We start from the raw sequence: 21,879 nt of genomic DNA, 5'->3' as shown, positions 1-21,879 counted from the left end.
TGATATATAGAAGCCAGGGCTTCTGGCCTCTGAAAATTACTGGTTTATACCTCATGGAGTCTGCTGAACAAAAGGCACTGAAAAATGGGGCCCCCACATTTCTGAGAACTTTCTCATATTTAAAACCTTTAGGGGTTAAATCCAACTTTAAACTTTAATAGTTGATGTGGAAAGCTGAAAGTTCATTTTTCATTTCAGTTAATTTAGTAAACTTTTTAAAACAATTTAATGCCAAATGACTGCACGATATACTTCTGGAAGGGAAATATAGCACATCCAATTTATACTTGAAAGATAAAAAAAAAGTGATATATCCATCATAGACACTCAAATCATAGGTTGAGTAAGATCCAATAGATTAAGCACCAACCAATAGTTACTGTTTAACATGCCCCAGAGAGCAAGATAAATTATTCAGAACCAGGACACTGACTTTCTGTTTCTAAAAACTACTCTTCATCAACAGTAACCTGGCAACTCTACTTGTTCTCTGCACAAGAGAATGAAAGACATGCCAGGAATGTGTGAAGTGAACAGAGGGTGATTCCAGGAACAGAGCTGAGGTCATGCAAGATCTGCTTCTTTGGCTCCCTGTTCATGCAACTAGGAAGCTGAAGTGTGCGAGATCATATTTTTGATGTCTTTGTCCTGCCCAGACATCAACATCCCACAGTGTATATTAACTCTGAAGAATACTAAAGCCCATTTCAGGATACTTTTTATTATTATAGTAATCTTTCCAGTTGTTAAAAATATAGACATCTTCTGATAGAGATATTGTTTTTTAAAATTAATCTGAGTAAATTGTAAAGATTTGTTGGGCTTTATTCAGTGATTCATGAATCGGGCCCCATCCCATCTAGTAGATAGAAAGGAATTCCGAAGAGCTATACAAAAAGAAAGACTTTTATAGGTAGAAAGGGAAGTAATTAGCCAAGAGTGGATTGTTTGCAACAAGGTTACCTCCTGAGGGAACTGCAGGGGTCTGTATCAGGAGGGTTATCTCCCTAGAGATAAGGTAATTGTAGATGGACAGGTTTAAGATTTCCCTCCTAGGAAAGGTTGAAACTAATTAAGTTAGATATTAAATCTGTTTAGTGACATTGGGCTTAGCACAATTGACTCCATTTGGGGCCTGTTTTGTCTTAACAATAGCCCCCTTTTAATCATGCTTTCAGCCTAATGGAAAGATGTAATCAAAATGTAAGATATTAGTACCGCTCCCAGAGACAACTCTGAGGTTCTGGCAGTGTTTGCCAGTGCTCTGTGATAGTCACAGGGCATGATGTCTTTTTGCTGAATCATTGTGGTATTCACACATCATCACTTCAGGTTCACATTGATTAAATTGGTCATTCTCTTTATTACATTCATTTCCTGAAGATCCAGTCTCAGAGAGATTATCTGCTTGGTGATTTGCGCTGTGAACATGTATTTAAAGCTTTTGAGAGAGAGAGACCCCTGGATGGCTTAGCGGTTGAGCATCTGCCTTTGGCTAAGGGCATGATCCCAGGGTCCTGGGATTGAGTCCCACATCGGGCTCCCTGTGTGGAACCTGCTTCCCCCTCTGCCTGTGTCTCTGCCTCTCTCTCGTGGAGGCCGAGAAAAATCAAGGCCATTCCACCTCGAGTTTAGCATTAGCACAAGTACAGCCATCTGAAGCCCCTGTGAATAGGAGCTGAACTTTATGGGAAAAACTGCAGAATGTCCTCAATGTCCTCGGCAGGTAATCCCATATCAGAAAGACAACAGACCCCACGGCAGTGGTGAAAAGTCCCATATTAGAATGAGAACAGAGCTCAAAGCCCTTGAAAGCCCCATATCAGAATGTAAACAGAACTTGAGAAATTCCTCCACCCCTTCTGAAAATCCCCTAGACCAGCGTATAGACCCAGCTGTAACCCACTTTGGGGTCCAAGTCCCTGTTCCCCTGTGTCGGGTATACTTGGACCCAAGCTCGAGCTCGTAAATGAGCCCTCGTGTGTTTGCATCGTTGTCGGCTCCTTGGTGGTTTCTCAGATTCGCAATCTTGGGCACATCTCTCTATGTCTCTCATGAATAAATAAATAATATATTAAAAAATGAATAAAGCTTTTGACAAAATATAGCACACAGGGAGACTATTCTGATTATTATGATAATAATGATAATAATGATAATTCCGGAGTGTACTATCTGGAGTGTACTTCAAAGCCATGGTCTCCAAGGCCCAAATCAATCAAAATCAAATAAGTCAGAGGAGCACCTGGGGAGCTCAGTCGGTTAAGCATCTGACTCTTGGTTTTAGCTCAGGGCTTGATCTCAGGGTCCTGAGATGGAGCCCCATGTAGGGCTCTCCTCTCAGCATGTAGTCCTCCCTCTCTCTCCCTCCCCTACTCTGCCCGCCCCCATTCACTCTTGCTCTTTCTCTCTCTCTCTCAAAAAAAAAAAAAAAGTCAAAGAAAGATCCCATTGAAGAAGTCACTTTCTTAAGCCAAGAGGCCTATTCAGTGATCTTATGTAGCTGAATCTCAACTTCCCTGGAGTGTCCATTCAAGTGCCACAAGTGATGTTGTCCACAGCACAAATACTTCATTTAGTTAAAAGATAATCAAAGGCTATGTTATTGTTAACAACAGCTTTGGGAAAAAACAAACAAAACCTTGGCCAGAGAGTATAAGGGATTTTATCGGGCAGCTATTCCTTTAACAGTGGATTCTGAAATATTTTTAAGAGTTAAGGAGAGATCCCTGAACATGGACTCCTTTGAACTCACTCCTAGCCAGGAAAGTAAGTGAAATCTTGCCATAATAAGCAAATCCTGAATTGTGAATACCTCCTGGTATGTCTTTTCTAATTTGACAATGTAAATTCGGGAATTGACCAATGAGATGTCCCAATTTGTTTGTGAACATTTAGAGGAACAGTTAGACAACCTTGCCCACGGCACATTCCCAGTTGTGCACCCACATGGAAGCATTCACAGGCTCAAGGAAAATAACCATCACAGACAAGTACAAACCCTGTCAGGGAACAAACTGCTCCCACTAAGTTGAGATTGTTAATGGAATCGTTCATGGGGATTGTTGCATTTACCCATTCAAACCAGGGAGTCAGTTAGGTTTTTAGTGCATTTGAAAAGTAAATATCTTGGCCTGAAATAAAAAGTTGTTCTAAATTCCTTGCCAAGATGGGTGCTGATAGATCCTTTCACAATTGGGGGTAGGTCTGATATAGGATAACCATAAGAACATGGGAGTGCAAATGTACTATGATTTACAATGATATTTATGTCTAACTGTGGCAAGTACAGGGGCCCTTGGGTGGCTCAGTAGGTCAAACATCCAAGCCTTGATTTCAACTCAGATCACCATCTTGGCATTGTGAGTAAAGTCCTATGTCAGGCTCCACACTGGGCATGGAGCCTCCCTAAGATTCTCTGTCTCTGGGGCACCTGAGTGACTCAGTGGTTGAGTGGCTTCCTTCAGCTCAGGACCCTGGGCTCCCTGTAGAGAGACTGCTTCTTCCTCTGCCTGTGTGTCTCTGACTCTCTCTGTGTGTCTCTCATGAATAAATAAATCTTTAAAAGAAAATCCCTTCAGATTTTGTCCTATGTTTTTCTTCTTTCTCATTATGGAATAATGAATCATTTTACTTTCCTTACCTACCTTTTATACAAACTTGTTTCCTTTTACCCTAACTAGTTTAATTACATATACTGATTAGAGTTCTCAACTTGTAGTTGGGTTACCTGCCTGGCTCAGTGGTAAAACTTGCAACTCTTGATCTTAGGTTGTAAGTTCAAGTCCCATGTTGGGGGTAGAGATTGTTTTTAAAAAGAACTTAAAAATTCTTTTTAAAAAAGAGTTTTCTACCCTTAGAATCCTTAATTCCTAGTAAAAACAGAAGTAAGTAGTTGTGTACTGTCTTTACCTTAACATTCTGTGGGTTGGCAAATTTATAAGTACATTTTATAATTTCTAGAAGGATATTCTTCCTCACAGTAATATTTCCAATGTGGCACAAAACGTGTTTTCTAATACACCCAAATATGTTTAGTTCTTTTCTAAAAAGAAACCAAAATATGGATAAAACTATGTTCAGTGATTTATGTTTTAATATTTTATTTTATTTGCAAATGATTTGGATATTTAATCCATCATTTACTTTATTTCAGGATATCTTTAAGGTTTTAAGTAACCAACACAATTTTGGAAACTAAATACCTTAAAACATGATTATTGCTGAAGAGTTCACCTAGAAACACTTAGCTAACTACTCTATTTAAATCCTTTGTTCTTAACAGTTATGTTTAGACCACCTGTGAAAAGTTAAGAGAAGTCATCCATCATCCCAAAGTATTTTTCTTGCTGACAAATTTTTAAAGAGATAACATGAACTTAATTGGCCTTTACTAAATCGAGGCAGAATAAAATTACTATATTTAATGCTAATTACTCTAAAGACACATGCCTGTTTTAATTAAATCAACAAACTTGGGGCAGCCAGGTGGCTCAGCGGTTTAGCACCGCCTTCAGCCCAGGGCGTGATCCTAGAGACCTGGGTTCGAGTCCCATGTCGGGCTTCCTGCATGGAGTCTGCTTCTCCCTCTGCCCCCCTCCCTCTGTTTCTCTCATGAATAAGGCATATAAAATCTTAAATAAAAATACATTAAGATGGACAAAAATATTTTTAAAAAATCAACAAACTTAAACTACTTTTATTTACTAATAATTAAGCCTAGATCACATAAAGTTGAAAAACATTTGAGTTAGTTTCTATATTTCTGAGAGTTTAGAGAATCCTTAATTTTCTTTAAGCTAATTAAATAGAATTCCTTTGCAAATTAATTGTGGCTCTATCATCTGGAGGTAGAAAAATACAACACATGAATATATCTGTATATACAGATACCCATAATCACAGACAGACACAAACTGAGACTTTTCTAAGTGGCTCCCATTCTAAACTTTAACCCATGAATCACTTACAATAATACAAAACCTACTGGTTACAAAAGAAGTTAGATCCAAATTATTTTTGGTAGATGGAATAAGTTAAGGTTACCTGCTTAGGTGGCTAAAGCTTTTTACTAATATTTGTGGAGAGGACTCCTAAGATTTTTTTATTTGCCTGAGTTTCAAATAACATTCCCCCTGCCTTTGTTTTATTTCTGATAAGAATTACTTCCTTACAGTTTGTATTTCAAAGAAATGACCTAGAAGGGTTCCTGAGAAGGCCAAGTAGACCATTTATGTCTCAAAGCTACTAGGAAAGAAAGCAAGTTCCTCTAAGAAGGACTTTTGTCTCCTAAAGCCAGAAATTTTACAATAATCAGAAGTTCGTTTGGTTTTGTGGAGGTTTGGGGATTGGTAGAAAGGATACGTAAAAGTAGAACTATTTCTGAAGCTGTTTTTCTAGTTTTACTAAGATTTTTAAAGATAAAGATGTTAGCTTTTAATTCCTTAAGAAATTGGGTTATATGGGCAGCCTGGGTGGCTCAGCCTTTACTAAGATTTTTAAAGATAAAGATGTTAGCTTTTTTTTTCCTTTTTTTTATAATAAATTTCTTTTTTATTGGTGTTCAATTTACCAACATACAGAATAACACCCAGTGTTCATCCCGTCAAGTACCCCCCTCAGTGCCCTTCACCCATTCACCCCCACCAAGACGTTAGCTTTTAATTCCTTAAGAAATTGGGTTATATGGGCAGCCCAGGTGGCTCAGCAGTTTAGCGCCACCTTCAGCCCAGGGTATGATCCTGGAGTCCCCGGATGGAGTCCCACATCTGGCTTCTTGCATGGAGCCTGCTTCTCCCTCTACCTGTGTCTCTACCTCTCTTTCTCTGTGTGTCTCTCATGAATAAATAAAATATTTTTTCAAATTGGGTTATGATTTACATCATATCATGGGTTGATCTACCCATCCAACCACATTATCCTCACTTCTTTATAACAGGGAGAAGATTTTTATCTTAGATAGGAATGAGAATTCATGGATTTTGTGTTCTAGATCGAGAGCTGTGTGTCCTTGGGATGTTTTAATAAATCCTTTCACAAAGGCTTCAGAAGTAAAGTGTTATTTGCCACTGTGTAGTTTTAGCATAGTGAAGGCCCAAAAAAGGTCCTATCAGGCTCTTCCAATTTGGCAATTTCAGGCCACAAATCAACTTTGGAAAAATAATCCTTTCAACTATCTTGTCAGTTTTCAGTGGGGACAAGTAGTAAAGGAAGGGACGGTGTAAAAATTTATTTTCCTCTGCTGGGCACTGCAGCAGATTCAGGAGAGCTAACTCTGGTAAGAATTTTTTGTTTTTATTTAAATTTCAAATAGTTAATATGCAGTGTAATATTAATTTCAGGTATACAATATAGTGAATCAGCACTTTCATACATCACCTGATATTTATCACAGCAGGTGCCCTCCTTAATCCCCAGCACCTATTTTATCTGTCCTCCCACCCACCTCCCCTCTGGTAACCAGCACCTTGTTCTCTATAGCTAAGAGTCTGTTTCTTGGTTTGTGTCTCTTTCTCCCCCCCGCCTTGTTTTTTGTTTCTTAAATTCCACATGGGGGTGAAATCATATAGCATTTGTCTTTCCCTGAATGATTTATTTTGCTTAGCATCATATTCTCTTGCAAATGGTAAGAGATAATTCTTTTTTATGGCTGAGGAAAATTCCATTATAGATCTAATATATATTATATATAATATATATGTCACATCTTTATTTATTCATCAATTGATGGACACTTGCTCTGTTTCCATAATTTGGCTATTGTAAACAATGCTGCTATAAACATCAGGGTGTGTGTATCCCTTTGGATTGTTATTTTTGTAAATACCTCATAGTACGATTGCTGCATCATAAAGTAGTTGTATTTTTAATTTTTTGAGGAAACTCCATACTATTTTTCAGAGTGGCTGCACCAGTTTGCGTTCCTACCACCAGTGCAAGAAAGTTCCCTTTTCTCCTCATCTGCAACAACACCTGTTCTTTCTTGTGTTTTTTTTATTTTAGCTATTCTGAGAGGTGTAAGGTGGTATCTAATTGTGATTTTGATTTGTTTCCCTAATGATGAGTGATGTTGAGCATCTAGTCTATTTTCCATCACTATGTCTCCTTTGGAAAAATGTCTATTCATGTCTTTTGCTCATTTTTTAATTGAATTATTTGTTTTTCAGGTGTTGAGTTCTATAAGTTCTTTACATATTTTGGATACTAACCCTTTATTAGATATGTTGTTTACAAAATATCTTCTCCCATTCTGTAGGTTGCCTTTTGTTGTTTCCTTCTCTGTGCAGTTTTTATTTTGATGAAGTCCCAATAGGTTAATTTTTTTTGTTTCCGTTGCCTCAAGAGACATATCTAGAAAGAAGTTGCTCTGGCTAATATCAGAGGAATTACTCCCTGTTCTTTCTTCTAGGATTTTTGTGATTTTAGGTCTCACATATAGGTTTTAAATACATTTTAAGTTTATTTTTTGTATGATGAAAGAGAATGGTTCAGTTCCATTCCTTTGCATGTGGCTGTCCAGTTTTCCCCACACCATCTGTTGAAGAAACAGTCTTTTTCCCATTGGATATTAATTCCTGCTTTGTCAAAGATAAGTTGACCATATAATTTTGAGTTCATTTCTGGGTTTTATATTCTGTTCCATTGATATATGTGTCTATTTTTGTGCCAGTACCAAGATGTTTTAATTACTACAGCTTTGTAATATAACTTGAAGTCTAGAATTGCTTTCCTTTTTCAAGATTGCTTTGGCTATTTGGCTCTTTTGTGGTTCTATACAAATTTTAGTATTATTTGTTCTAGCTCTGTGAAAAATGCTATTGGTATTTTCATTGGGATTTCATTGGCATTGAATTTGTAGATTGCTTTGTGTAGAACAATAATTGTTCCTCTAATCCATGACCATGAAATGTCTTTCCATTTTTATGTGTGTCATCTTCAGTTTCTTTCCTCAATGAAAGAGGTCTTTCTTCTATTTGGTTAGGTTTATTCCTAGGTAATCTTATTATTTTTGGTGCAATTGTAAATAGGATCGATTCTTTAATTTCTCTTTTTGCTCCTTCATTATTGGTGTATAGAATTCAACAGATATCTGTACATTGATTTTGTATCCTGCAACTTTTTAAAGATTGTATGTATTTATTCATTAGCGAGAGAGGCAGAGACATAGGCAGAGGGAGAAGCAGGCTCCCTGTAGGGAGCCCAATGATGGGACTAGATCTAGGACCCCAGGATCACAACCTGAGCCAAAAGCAGATGCTCAACCACTGAGCTACCCTGATGCCCCCTGTATCCTGCAACTTTACTGAATTTCTTTATCAGTTCCAGCAATTTTTAGCAGTCTTTCAGCTCTTCTATATACAGTATCATGTTTTCTGCAAATACTGGAAGTTTTACTTCTTCCTTGCTAATTTGGATGACTTTTTTTCTTTTTGCTGTCTGATTGCTGTGACTAGGATTATTTGAGAATTTTTTTTTCTTTTTTTTTTGCTTCTTGAGGTATGCCTGTATTGCTACATAACATCCCTTTGCTGCATCCCAAGATTTTGGACCATTATGTTTTCATTTTTTTGTTTCCAAGTGTTTTTTATTTCTTCTTTTATTTACAGGTTGACCCTTTCATTGTTTAGTAGCATGTAATTTACCCCCCATGTATTTCTGGTCTTTGTAGATTTTCTTGTGGTTGACTTCTAGTTTCATAGCATTATGGTCATGAAAATTGCATGGTATGAATTTGATATTTTTGAATTTGTTGAGGCTTCTTTTGTGGCCTAATATGTGATCTTTTCTGGAGGAATTTTCATGTACATTTGAAAAGAATGTGCATTCTGCTAATTTTGGATTGGATGTTCTGAATGTATTTTTTAAGTCCATCCAGTCCAGTGTGTCATTTAAAGCCATTGTTTCTTTGTTGATTTTCTGTTTAAATGATCTGTCCATTGAAGCAAGTAGGGTGTTAAAGTCCCCTGCTATTATTGTATTATTACCAATTAGTTTCTTTATGTTTATTATTAACTGTTTTATGTATTTGAGTGCTCCCATGTTGGGTGCATAAATATTTACAATTATTACATCTTTTTGTTGGATTATCCCTTTTGTTATTATATTGTGTCCTTCTCTGTGTCTTGTTACAGTCTTTGTTTTAAAGTCTGTAGTTTGTCTGATATAAGTATTGCTACCGTGGCTTTTCTTTGAAAACCATTTGCATGATAAATGTTTCTCCATCCCCTCAGTCTCAATCTGCAAATGTCTTTAGGTCTAAAATCAGTTTCTTATAGGCAATCTATAGATGGGTCCTGGTTTTTTATCCATTCTGATACCCTATATCTTTTTATTGGAGCACTCAGTCCATTTACATTCAAAGTAATTATTGATATATATGTACTTATTGCCGTTTTATTACTTGTGGGTTTTTTTGGAGATATTTTCTGACCCTTATCTTTCTCTCTTTTATGGTTTGCTGGTTTCTTTAGTGATATATTTGGATTTATTTCTCTTTATTCTTTGTACATTTATTAGTAGTTTTGGATTTGTGGTTAGGTTTGTATATAACATCTGTGTATTAACTTGATGGTCTTTTATGTTTGAACCCATTCATTACTTCTATCTTCCCCATATTTTAGTTATATGTTGTCATATTTTATATCCATTTATTTTATGAGATCCTTCACTGATTTTTTAATAGAAATATTCATTTTTACCTGCTTTTGTGTTTACTACCTTCATACTGTCATTTTTGGTCTTTCTTTCCACTTACAAAGTCCCCTTTAGTATTTCTTACAGGGCTGATTTTGTGGTGATGTACTCCTTTAGTGTCTGTGAAACTCTTTATTTCTCCTTCTAATCTGAATGTTAGCCTTGGTGGATAGAGTATTTTTGGCTGCAGATTTTTCCCACTCAGTACTTTGAATATATCATGCCAGTCCCTTCTGCTTTGGAGAGTTTATGCTGAAAAATCTGCCGATAGCCTTGTGGGTTTTCCCTTATAACTGTCTTCTTTAGTCTTGCTACTTTCAAGATGTTTTTCTTTGTTGCTATATGTTTGCCTGTTTAATTATAATGTATCTTGGTGTGGATCTATTTTTTGTTGATTTTGTTGGGGGTTCTCTTTTTCTCCTGGATCTGGATATTTTTTTCTTTCCCCAGATTAGGGAATTTTTCAGCTATTATTTCTTCAAATAAGTTTTCTGCCCCTTTTCCTCTCTCTTCTTCTGGGACCCCTATAATAGTAGGAATGTTACTATGATGGAGTCACTGAGTTCCCTAAGTCTATTCTTGTTTTGCATAATTCTTTCTCTATTTTGTTCAGCTTCATTGCTTTCCATTACTTTGTCTTCTAGGTCATGAATTCATTCCTCTTCTTCCAGCTTGATGTTTATTGTAACAAGAGTGTTTCTTAGCTCATTGATTGCACTCTTCATCTCTGACTTTTTCTTTTTTTAACTCTTTTATCTCTGTCATAGGGGTCTCACTGATTATCTTCTATTTTTTCTCAAGTCCAGTGAATATCCTTATGATCATTGCTTTACATTCTCCACCAGGCATGTTATTTATACTGTCTTTAGATTTCTGGCTGTGGCCTTATATTGTTCTTTGATTTGGGATATATTCCTCTGTCTTCTCATTTTGTCCAAGTCTTTGTATCTGTGTATTAGAAAAGCCAGTTATGTCTCCTGCTCTTGAAAGTAATGGCCTTACGAAGAAGTAGTCTGGGCCTGGCATATCAGGGAGTGTCTCTAGTGTGTGCTGCAGGCACTCTGCTGTTGTGCTCTGGCTGTTCTGTCCTTCAGACCAGACATGTGTAGTGCCTTCTGTGGGCATTGTTTAGTCTCTGGTCTGAATATGACAAGTTTTAACTAGCTGTGCTCTGGTCTTCTTGTGAAATGAGAATTGTCACCACCTTCTCCAGAACCAAGGCCATGCAAAACTCTGGTCAGGAGACATGATAGGGGCGGGGTTTTGTGCCAGTCTTCTAGTGAATAGGACCCCGGGATCTGGGACTGAGGTAAGCTTGACTGAGAAGGGCAGTTCCACAAGAGTGCAGGGTGTGGGGCTTAGTGTAAGCAGCTCAGGCTTTAAGCCTCTCTGGTTGCAAGGACTTACAAAATTCAGCCCCTCTTGCTTTCCAAGCCAGTAACTATGGGGAAACATCCTCCTTGTGTGTTCCCCTCTACGCTCCTCTCTCTCATCCTTCTTGGTGATTATGGCTCCCTCCCCTCCACGGTACCATGATCCATTTCTCCCCTGAACCATGTCTCTGCACTTCCTACCTTCTTTGATATGTTCTCTTCTCTAACTTTAGGTGTGGAGTTTGTTTTTCCAGGCTTCAGGTCAATTTCTGAAGGTATTTAGGATGATTTGATAGTTATCTAGTTGTTTTTGTGACACAAAGCAAGCCTAGGGTCCTCCTACACTGCCACGATCTTTTCGCCTCTCCTTCTGGTAAGAATTTTTACCGTTGATTGGCTTCTGCAAGTTTTCTGAGGATCTCATCTGCAGACTCTGGTGTCTATCAAAACTTGGCAGTTTTCCATTTAATTTTAATTTTAGTTTCTTCAGGCAGCCTAGGTGGCTCAGCGGTTAGTGCCGCCTTCAGCCCAGGGTGTGGCCCTGGAGACCTGGGATCGAGTCCCACGTCAGGCTCCCTGCACGGAATGGAGCCTGCTTCTCCCTCTGCCTGTGTCTCTGCCTCTCTCTCTATCTCTCTCTCTCTCTTTCATGAATAAATAAATAAAATCTTTTAAAAAAATAATAATAATTTTAGTTTCTTCCTGGCTGTTTAAAAGAATATCCTATCATTGTATCAGAAAATCCCTCAAGAGTACCATCAACCCTAGGAGGAGCTCTATGGGGGTACTCCTTCAAGGGTAGACACGGAGGCATCTGTAGGGCCATCAACTTGGTGAACTTTTGTTTATGATCTTGTGATGTCTTCAGAGTAGAAAGACAACTCAGATAGAATTACTACAATAAGTACTTTTTAAAAGGAAGAAAGAGGGGAATCATAGGAGTTAATGTCAGTATTTTTTATATCTTTAATTTTTCATTAACCATTTGTAATGAATCTATCAATAAAGCTATTTTGGAATGTTGGAAGCCTTTTGGAGACTTCTGAATGCCAGTTAAACTAAGTGTCCCATTCTATTTGTTTGACTTGAGTTCACTTGATTTGAAGTTCACTTTTAAATGAATGATCTTGTCTAACTAGATCATTTTCTCATACTGGCCACTGTAAATTTAGATTGAGGGGTGACAGTTTGGCAGGACCCTAGCTACAAATGGACGTTAACCCATAGTACTGTCCGGCCGTATATTGGGGCCCCCAACCTGAGAGTTACCAAGCCAAGTTCTCAGGACACAAATTTTAGTAAGACCTTGCCATTTGTGTAGACATCTACAGCTTCCAGGATCACAGTTCTTAGATATAAACAATTGTGCTAGAAAGTGACAAGCTCAACTCTTTGGAACTAAGGATCACATTTCTTTAGTTAAGCCTTACGTCCCACAGAGCCAAATTAATACCTAAGAGGAGCATGCCACTGTGTTGGGGATTGTGTGGTATTTTACAGTGTACCTCACTGCATGGAAATTTTCTTGAGATTGGCAGGTGACCTAGTATCGGTCTAACTCAATCTGTGACCAAGTTATCCTAACCCAGAAGTCTTTGAGTTAAGTGGTTAGCACTGAAACAGCTTTTAGGTCTTGACTCATGCCCACTAATTTTATTTACACAAAACAAGATAAACGTGTGCACATCAACATACCACAGTAACGAAAGAGATGTTACTATGGACTGGCTGACAGAGGCCTTGAGTGTATTAGCAATTGTCAACTGAAGAAAGTACTGAACCAGCAAACCCAAACAAATGGGGAGTACAAACTGAACCAGCAACAGTATCCTAATGTGGGATTGGGACTGAACCAAGAGCTGAAGGTTTCAATTAAATGGGGAACTGCAGACTTAACTAAAGGCTAGAGACTTGGGTTCCAGTTGGAACTATCTGCCAGCTCAGGCTGACATGCTGAGCCCTGAACAGGAAAGCCAATTAGATTGTGATCTTGACAGAAAGAAAGTGAAGTTCAGAATGGAGAGGAACTTACCCACGACCCTCAGAAATGACAAGAAAGAGAACACCAGGGGTGCCTAGTTGGCACAGTAGGTTAAGTATCTGACTCTTGGCTTCAGCTCAGGTCATGATCTCATGGGTCATGAGATGAGCCCCAAGTTGGGCTATACACTTAGTGCGGAGTCTGCTGGAGATTCTCTCTCTCCTTCTTCTGCCCGCCCCCCACCCCGCTCATGCTCTCACACACTCTCTTTCTAAAATAAATAGATAAATAAGATAGATAGATAGATAGATAGATAGATAGATAGATAGATAGATAGATAGATAAAATCTATTTGAATTCTCTTCCTTTCTTTTTCTTTTTAAAGAGTTTGTTGTGTACCAGTGTCTGTGTTTCTCATTGTCCCTAAAGCCAACAGAAGTTTCTCTCAGATCCCACCACTGCCACCAATATTGTTAAACAAACAAATGAAATTCATCTGAGTAAATTTTAAAGACACCTTATTGGCTTTATTCAATGATTCATAAATCAGGCAGTATCCATCTAGCAAATAATAAGGGAGCTCCAAGGAGTTGTACAAAATGACTTATAGGCAGGGTGGGGGAAGTGGGGGAAGGACAAGAAAGTAGACAAGAATGGATTGTTTGTGACAAGCTTATCTTTCTTTAGAAGACAACAGCGGTCTGTCAGAAAGATTACCTTACTAGTGCTGACCAGGTAATTCCAGATTGACTAGTTTAAAATTCTACTCCCAGGAGAGGTTGAAACTATAATTAAGTTAGGCATTAAGTCTCAGTTTGATGGTGTGGGACTTAGAATAAGTGACTCTGTCTGAAGCTTTTTGTCTCTTTTTAACAATATATAGCTCAAACCCGACTCTTTTTAAAATGTATTTTAAAGTTTCAAGATAAATCAAAACCTGAGTAAGACAAAGCAAGATTTTCTCACTTTGAAAACGTATCAATAAGAGTATTTGAAGCTGCTTGATTGCTACAAAATCTAGTTAGTGTGGGAGACTGAGCATAACATAAATCCTTTTAAATGATGTCTTCACAAAGAAAAGTGCAAATAGAATAGCTTTGCAAATAGGGGTAGATGAAATAGGATAAAAATATCTGATCACTTGTTTTGAGAGTAACAGGAAGATATTTTACCATAAAAATTCTCCAAAATAATTTTCTCAATGTTTTGTTTGGCAACAGACTCAAATTTGAGTTCCAAAAAGTTATCTTACAAAGACAAATCTAAGGAGGAAATCATTTCCCACAATATTTCAAAGCAATTTTTAAGCACAAACCAGGTACATTTTTCATACAAAAGACCATTCCCCCCCAAAATTTTTAAGAACCTTGCCCATGAAAGTTTCAGCAAGTCAAGAGAGTAAGGAAATAATTTTTAGCATCAATTTGCCCTATATACTGTCACAAGTGCCCAAATACCTCCTAATAAGCAATGATAGTATTGCTGATATTCTTAGAAATAACTTTTGGTTTCAAATAGGAGATCTGATTTGGGTTGCAGGTAATAGTAAGCCTGTCAGACCAGGTCAGAGAACAAAGAAAATTATTAAAAGAAAACAAGTGTGTCTAGGGGCACCTGGGTGGCTCAGTGGTTGAGATTCTGCCTTCGGCTCAGGTCATGATACCCAGGGTCCTGGGATTGAGTCCTGCATTGGACTCCCCAAAGGGAGCCTGCTTCTCCCTCTGCCTGTGTCTCTGCTTTTCTCTGTGTGTCTCTCATTAATAAATAAATAAAATCTTAAAAAAAAAAAAAGGAAAGAAAAAAGAAAGGTGTCTAATGGACTCCAAAGTCAGGGTTAGAACCTGGAATTGGCCAGCAGAACCTTCTGAAAACACATGGCCTCAGTTCCTCTCATTATAGATGTGCTTCATTCTTTTCTCTCTGTAGATACATTTCTACATGTTTTATGTGAGTGGGAAATAAACTCTGGTCTTGTTTAAGTCACTCTTATTTCTGAAATATATTACTAACAGCCCAAAGCAATTCTAACTGGTAGAATACTTACCTATATCCAAGTTAGATTTTGCCTGGATGGCATAAATGATAGGGTTTGCTGGTGTGGCATATGACCTGATGGCCACCAAAGATTTGTGCTTCCCTTCCACAGTGTGGAGTTTTGCTACAAAAGGATTACTCAGGTAGAGACTAATGTTTTGTTAGTCCTTACATCTGGGTAGGGCCATGTGACTTGTTCTCAGTAATAAAATGTGAGCAGAAGTGATGCGTGTTGTTTCCAGACCAGCAATGTTAAGAAGAGAATATGCCTAGCCCACAGTCTCTTGACTGTAAGCTAGATGCAGAAAATCAAGCCAAGAACACTGAAGCCCTAGGAGATAGCAGAGCCCCAATCAGGCTCTATCACTACAAAGATGGAAATTGCTAGCAATTAAGAATCTCATGAAACTTCACATGAGTGAGAAATAAGCATCTATCATGACTGAGCTTACATTTTTTGGTTCATTTGTTAGAGCAGCCAGATTTACCTTAACTAATACAGAAATTAGTATCAGAAATAGGATATTGATGTGACAAAAATCTAAAGTATATGAAGCTTGGTTAGTGATCAGGGGAAGCAGTCAAAAACTGAATACACACAGATTTATTGTTTCATGCAGCCACAAGACATTTGGCAAAACTGATGGATTGGAAAGAAGACCAGAGTCTACAAGTCAGTAGCTTGAGTGGAAATGGTTAGTAAGAGTAGGCATGTTAGTGTATGCTAACATTTACTTTGCTTTTAGCAAGTTATCATAAATCATGGACATCTGGGAAGAACTGGCCAGCTTGCAAACAGAAAAATGGAAGGTAATGAGAATCCAAAGTTTTGGGACTTCTAAGGGTTGCAGAAAATGACTGCAGACCCCAACAGTAAGAGACCAGCCTGAAAGAGGTCTTAGATACCAAAACATATCTACACCAACAAGCCATCATGAATGCGACATTTTCACCTACTGTTTCAAAAGGGCCTCAATGTAGTCCCCATTGAGAGAGCAATAGTGGGGAATCCCTGGGTGGCTCAGCAGTTTGGTGCCTGCCTTCAGCCCAGGCTGTGATTCTGGAGTCCCGGGATCGAGTCCCACATCGGGCTCCCTGCATGGAGCCTGCTTCTCCCTCTGCCTGTGTCTCTGCCTCTCTCTCTGTGTGTCTCTCATGAAGAAGAAAGAAAAGAAAAGAAAGAAAAGAAAAGAAAAGAAAAGAAAGAAGAAAGAGAAAGAAAGAAAATCTTAAAGAAAAGCATTTCTCTTTTTTTAAAAAGAGCAATAGGGGACAAAGAAATAGAAAAGTAGATTTAGGCTTCAGAATTCTGCCTAAAGTGCAGTTATAAGCACATTGAACTGCCTGATTGCAAATAGATCAGAAGCCTACTAAGGGTCACAATGAAGTCATGACCACAAGTGTCACAGATTATGGCCAAAGGGAGTTCTTTCTAGACAGCATGCTTGGATCCGCTAAGTGAACTGCTCTCCCGCTCCTATCCATGCCTGTCCTACAGGATTTTGTCATTGCTATGGACAAATTGCTATGACTGCTGTGTTTCTCCATTTTTCTTGTCTAAATGGGCATTTTATCCTATCCCTGTTTAACCATTATGTATTGTAGAACAAACAATTTTTTGGTTTATAAGGTGTAAACCATGGGGAGACACTTTTGGGTTTAGTAAAGAGGATTGTAAAGAGAATATGGTAAATTGGATAGGTCTTTGGAGGAGTTGAGTGTGCTCTATGTGTGGGAAATGGGTGCTCTTGGAGTTATGTTGGTTACATGCTAGGCTAGAAAGAAGTGGATACATATCCACTAAGGTTCATTTTCTACAAAAATTATTTTTCAGTCAAAGGGATAAGATTTCCTAGTTCTCTATGTGTCTAGGTGGGGTCATGTGACAAGAAACTTTAGGGATAAGACCCAGCAACCTATAGTTTAGCAAAAACTCCAGGTGATTCTGGTGACTGCTCAAATGTGAGGGTCATTGCCTTAAGAGATAAAGGAGCTCAGTTTCTAAAAAGCTGGAGTCCTCTCCCCAAGGAGGAAAACCATACATTGATTAGGAACACTTATTTTGGACTTAACCTGAATGAAGAGTAAATTTTTTCATATTTGAGCAACATACATTTGGAATTTATCTGTTTCTAACAGCTTAATTCACTTGGAGAGATTGAAAAGGGGGGCTAATAACCCAAACCAACTACGTTCCACCTACCATGGACACTGAGAACTGAAACTACTTCACATACCTTCTTCTCTAACCTGTTTTTTTTATTCCTCTATCTTCATTACTTTTCTAGGAGTTTCTTTTTCCATCAAGCTTTGAGAGTTCATCACAGAACTTCCCAAAAGAAAGTCTCCAATGGAAGGCATCAACAGGCAGTTTGTGCCCTGCAATTCTTTGAAGCTCTAGCCTCAAAACCCATTCCTTATTGTTTCCACCAATCCTGTTTTGTCTAATCCTTACCCAATTCTAGTCAAATCTCTGCATTGATAGACTCACCTTAAGACAAACTTCAAATTCTCAATAAATTCTGACCTGACCTTACCCTCTTTGAGACATTGCCAAAGCTCTGTGGAGGTGTGCTTCTTACCAATCCAAGCAGTAAACTCAGCTTTATCTTATCAAAACTGTATTGCCCATATTTGAGAACCATCACTGGACAGGACTAACAGAATGCCACTGTATCCATGAGTTGCTTAGTAAATAGGGTAAGTAGAAATCATGTAAATTAAGAACATATACTAATTTATGTGCTTTTAACTAGAAGAATGAAATCATGACCTCTCCTCCTCCCTAGACAGAGTATGACCTTGGCCAAGAATTTAATCAAGAACTTATAAGTACTGATTTCACAGCTTCAGCTGAGTCTAAGACAGTTAAGGGAACAGCCAAGAAAACATACAGTTTATGAACTAACAATAGGATTTCTTTGTTTTCCTAGAAGACCCGAGAGGTCATAATTTGAAAGCAGAGAGTGGAGAAGGGGGAGAGGGAAGAGAACCAATACTGCTTATATTATATTTGTGCAGTAAATAATGTACAAGACAGATTTTATTGATTGCAAATTATGAGTCAGCAGGAAAATACTTCTCTCCCTCCTCATGACTTTACTGCACGACTTCTGAGAATTAAAATTTGTCCTTGGGGGATGGTATGATAAACATGATGATATATTTGTGTATTTTATTCTGTAGTTAGCCTGGATAGGCCAGAGAATAAAAGTTATGTTCAACTTCCAGTGGAGGAGAGCTATCAAGAGAACTCAATTTTAAGTTACCCACAGCTACTCTGACACGTTTCCTGAGATTGGAACACCAGTCTTCCGTCACACCTATGCCCACCTGTTCTGACCTGTTCTGACACTTGAGAGGCCACCACCAACTTTGGTTCCTAGGCCCTCTTCTCTGGAGTATATAACTCCAACCTGGATGAAGTAACTCATACTTTTTTCTTTTTTTAAGATTTTATTTATTTATTCATGAGAGACAGAGAGAGAGAGAGAGGGGCAGAGATACAGGCAGTGGGAGAAGCAGGCTCCCTGTGAGGAGCCCAATGCATGACTCATCCCCAGGAGCATGATGTGGGACTCGATCCCGGGACTCCAGGATCACACCCTAGGCCGAAGGCAGGCACTAAACCACTGAGCCACCCAGGGATCAAGTAACTCGTACTTGAATACTTAGAGTCCTGAGAGAAGTGTGGATCTCCAGTAAGACTAATCCTTATGTGTTGGGACTAGAGTTTCCAGGAAAGTGGCAGGGGTTGGGGACATCTATGTATGACAGGATTTAGAAGGAGATACTTTCATAGGCCTAACGACAGAAGCAAGAGATTCAAACAGGAATGAGGAGTCCCTGTGGAGGGTTAACTCCTTCAGCACTTATATCCAGGACTTCAGGAATACTTTCAAATTTTTCCACCCGTGTGTGATAATCCAAATGTTTGATGAGCTTAGCGTATCCTCAGAGGCATGGGGCATAGTCATATGAAAAATACGGGACGAAGCAGAAAGGATAGTCTGGCTGTCTCCTCTCTCATGATTCCTCGGCCTGTGTGGACAAAGCAGCATCCCATTCTAGAGCCCATGAATTCAGATGGTGACTGGCAGAAAAAAAAAGCTGATGGGGGCAGGGAGCAGCAGCTGATGCGGGACAATTCAGGAGGACTTAAAAAATGAGCTCACCCCCCATAAATATATACTTACATACTTCAACTATGCATATGTATAACTTTGAATGTATAGTAGAAAAAACAGGGTAGTGAATTACATATTTTGATGAAGATCAAATGAGAGATTATCTCATTAAATTGGACATTATTTGTATATGATGATATTGAGAGCTCCACAAAGTCTATAAAAATTTTTATAAAATTATCCTTTTTACAAATCCATGGAGACTGAAAAGAAATTGGTGGTTGCCTTGGGCTAAAGGTAGAAATGAGATTGAATGCGATTAGGTAGAGGGGTCTTCTGTGGGTGAAGGGAAAGCTGTAAAATGAGATTGTGGTGACATATGCACAACTTCGTAAACTCATTAAACTGAATTGTACATTTACAATAGGATTTTGTAGAATGTAAATTATACTTTAATTTTTAACAAAACCCCAAATTGCCCTTTTCAGTTAAAAAGAATACTTACTTGGGGCACCTGGGTGGCTCAGTCCGTGAAACATCTGCCTTTGGCTCAGCTCGTGATCTCAGGGTCCCAGACTGAGTCCTGGCATTGGGCTCCCTGCTCAGTGGGGAGCCTGCTTCTCCCACTGCCTCTGCCTCTGCCTCTCCTCCAGCTTGTGTTCTCTTGCTCTCCAATAAATACATAATTTTTTTTTAAAAAGAATACTTACTTAAATCCTCATATTATCAAGAAATTCTCTAAAGAACCTGCATCCTAAGCACTGCTTGGCCTTTAATCAGAGAATAAATTAAGAAAAAAATAATTCCAGAGCATTCCATGTGAAGTGCCAAATTGATGACTTCACTGAAGATATAGTGCACATCAACTTTTTTTTTCACATCGACTTTTAAATTAGTTAACCAATTAATTAAATTACACCTACTTTTGCAATTGGTTGTGAAATACCTACTAATGTAGAAAATTATTAACTGTATATGTACAATATGTTGTTAAAGTTCCTGTTATTATCTGTTATTATAATCATAACTGTTATTATCATTATGATTTTTTCATGCCTTGGAAAACACCTAACGCTAATGATACCTCTGTCTCAAAATTTTTCAAAGCAAATGATCTGAATTAATTCCTGTTTATATTGCCTGACCTGAATCCCCTGGCTAAAGCTGAGCAGAACTTGGAATTGGGTCTGAGAAAACCAGCCAGTTTGTGGGGAACTGGCATGTCAACAGGTACGTTGAGGGGCTATGGGGCAGCAATCTGCCATGTGGATGGGGAAGTGAAGCAAGATAATGTAAGGGACGCTTGGGTGGCTCAGTGGTTGAGCGTCTGTCTTCGGCTCAGGTTATGATCCCGGGGTCCTGAGATCCAGTCCCACATCAGGCTCCCTATGGGGAGCCCGCTTCTCCCTCTGTGTCTCAGCCTTTCTCTGTGTCTCTTATGACCCACAGAGCCCATTCTGCCTGACCTCTCGATGACCCTTCAGCTCCCAGAGGCCTTTACCCTTTTCTGAGGCCCCACTGCATTTCTGCCCATGGTCTCCAGAAGACACCTGCTTTCTATTTTGTGTTACTTAACTAAGACAGACCATAATTAGATACACAGAAGCACAATTAGGAGGATAGTCCCCAAAATGGCAGCATTGGTTCCATCTGGGTAGCCAGATTGCCAGTGATGTTTATCTCCTCATGCTGGTATAAATAATTTTAAATTACCATTTTGTAATAAGATTACTTTTTTATTGCAGTAAAATAGATATAACATAAACTTTATTGATTTAACCGTGTGACAGTGAAAATTCAGTGGCATTTAGTACATTGGCAATGTCAGGCAATCATCACCACTCTCTAGCTCCAGAACATTTTCATCACTCCAAAAAGAAACCCTGCCCTCATGAAGCAGCGGCTCCTTCCTCCCTCTCTCCCCAGGCTGTGGCAACTACTAATCTTCTTTCTGTCTCTAAGGATTTGCCCATTTTTGAAAGTTACATTTTTTTTTTTTTAACTTAACATGAGAAAAACAATAGCAGACCCCCTGATGGTCTGATGGTCTGATGGTCTGGGGCTCCCTTGCTAACCTGAACTGGAATGCCTCTGATATTCTGAAGCACTGCTGGGGAAATATCTGATCTATTACAACACTAAATTTATATTAGGCAATAAATTTCAAACTTTTCTAATTAAAAGTCATAAAGTGAATGAATATTACAAATAAGTTACCTGAAGCACTCATATATTCTTTCTTCTTCTTTTTTTTTAAATAGGCTCCAACCAGCATGGAGTCTAATGCAGAGCTTGAATGCATGACCCTGAGATCAGAACCTGAGCTCAGATTGAGAGCCAGAGGCTTATCCGGGGGAGCCACCCAGCACCCCTAAGCACTGATATTTCCAAATGTGCACATGCTGAAGTAAGAAAAATTATCCCTTAAATATAACCTTCCTGACCCTTTTTGAATGATCCTTGTCCTTATTGCTAATATTTGTGTGGCTTTCATGGAGTATAAGTGGGATGATTCATAGGCTTAATGATACTGTCTTTTTTTTCTGTATCTGGACTTAAAAAAATACCTATGACAACATTTTTACTATTATTTGGAGGTTCTAAGAATTATCTCAAGTTTAGTAGAATATGTAGGGAAATATATAAATTTCAAGGGTAAAAAATAAAACTA

At 38.4% G+C, this 21,879-nt stretch overlaps 1 protein-coding gene across 13 annotated transcripts in view; it reads left to right on the top strand.

Annotated features, from left to right (window-relative positions):
- LOC140637920 (uncharacterized) overlaps positions 1–21,662 on the top strand; it is a 49,577-nt gene extending 27,915 nt beyond the window's left edge. For 5 of the 13 annotated variants that reach the window (XR_012035049.1, XR_012035036.1, XR_012035021.1 and 2 more), the window contains 3 exons: positions 17,370–17,781; positions 20,316–20,438; positions 21,470–21,662. The gene's annotated coding sequence lies outside the window, so the exon portion shown is untranslated. The other 8 variants (XR_012035040.1, XR_012035044.1, XR_012035032.1 and 5 more) reach the window with 4 other exon arrangements.
- The last annotated feature ends 217 nt before the right edge of the window (positions 21,663–21,879 follow it).

This window comes from Canis lupus, chromosome 1 (genome assembly GCF_048164855.1).
Source record: "Canis lupus baileyi chromosome 1, mCanLup2.hap1, whole genome shotgun sequence".
In the NCBI taxonomy this organism is placed as follows: Eukaryota; Metazoa; Chordata; class Mammalia; order Carnivora; family Canidae; genus Canis; species Canis lupus.
This window is presented reverse-complemented; position numbering and strand designations above follow the sequence as displayed.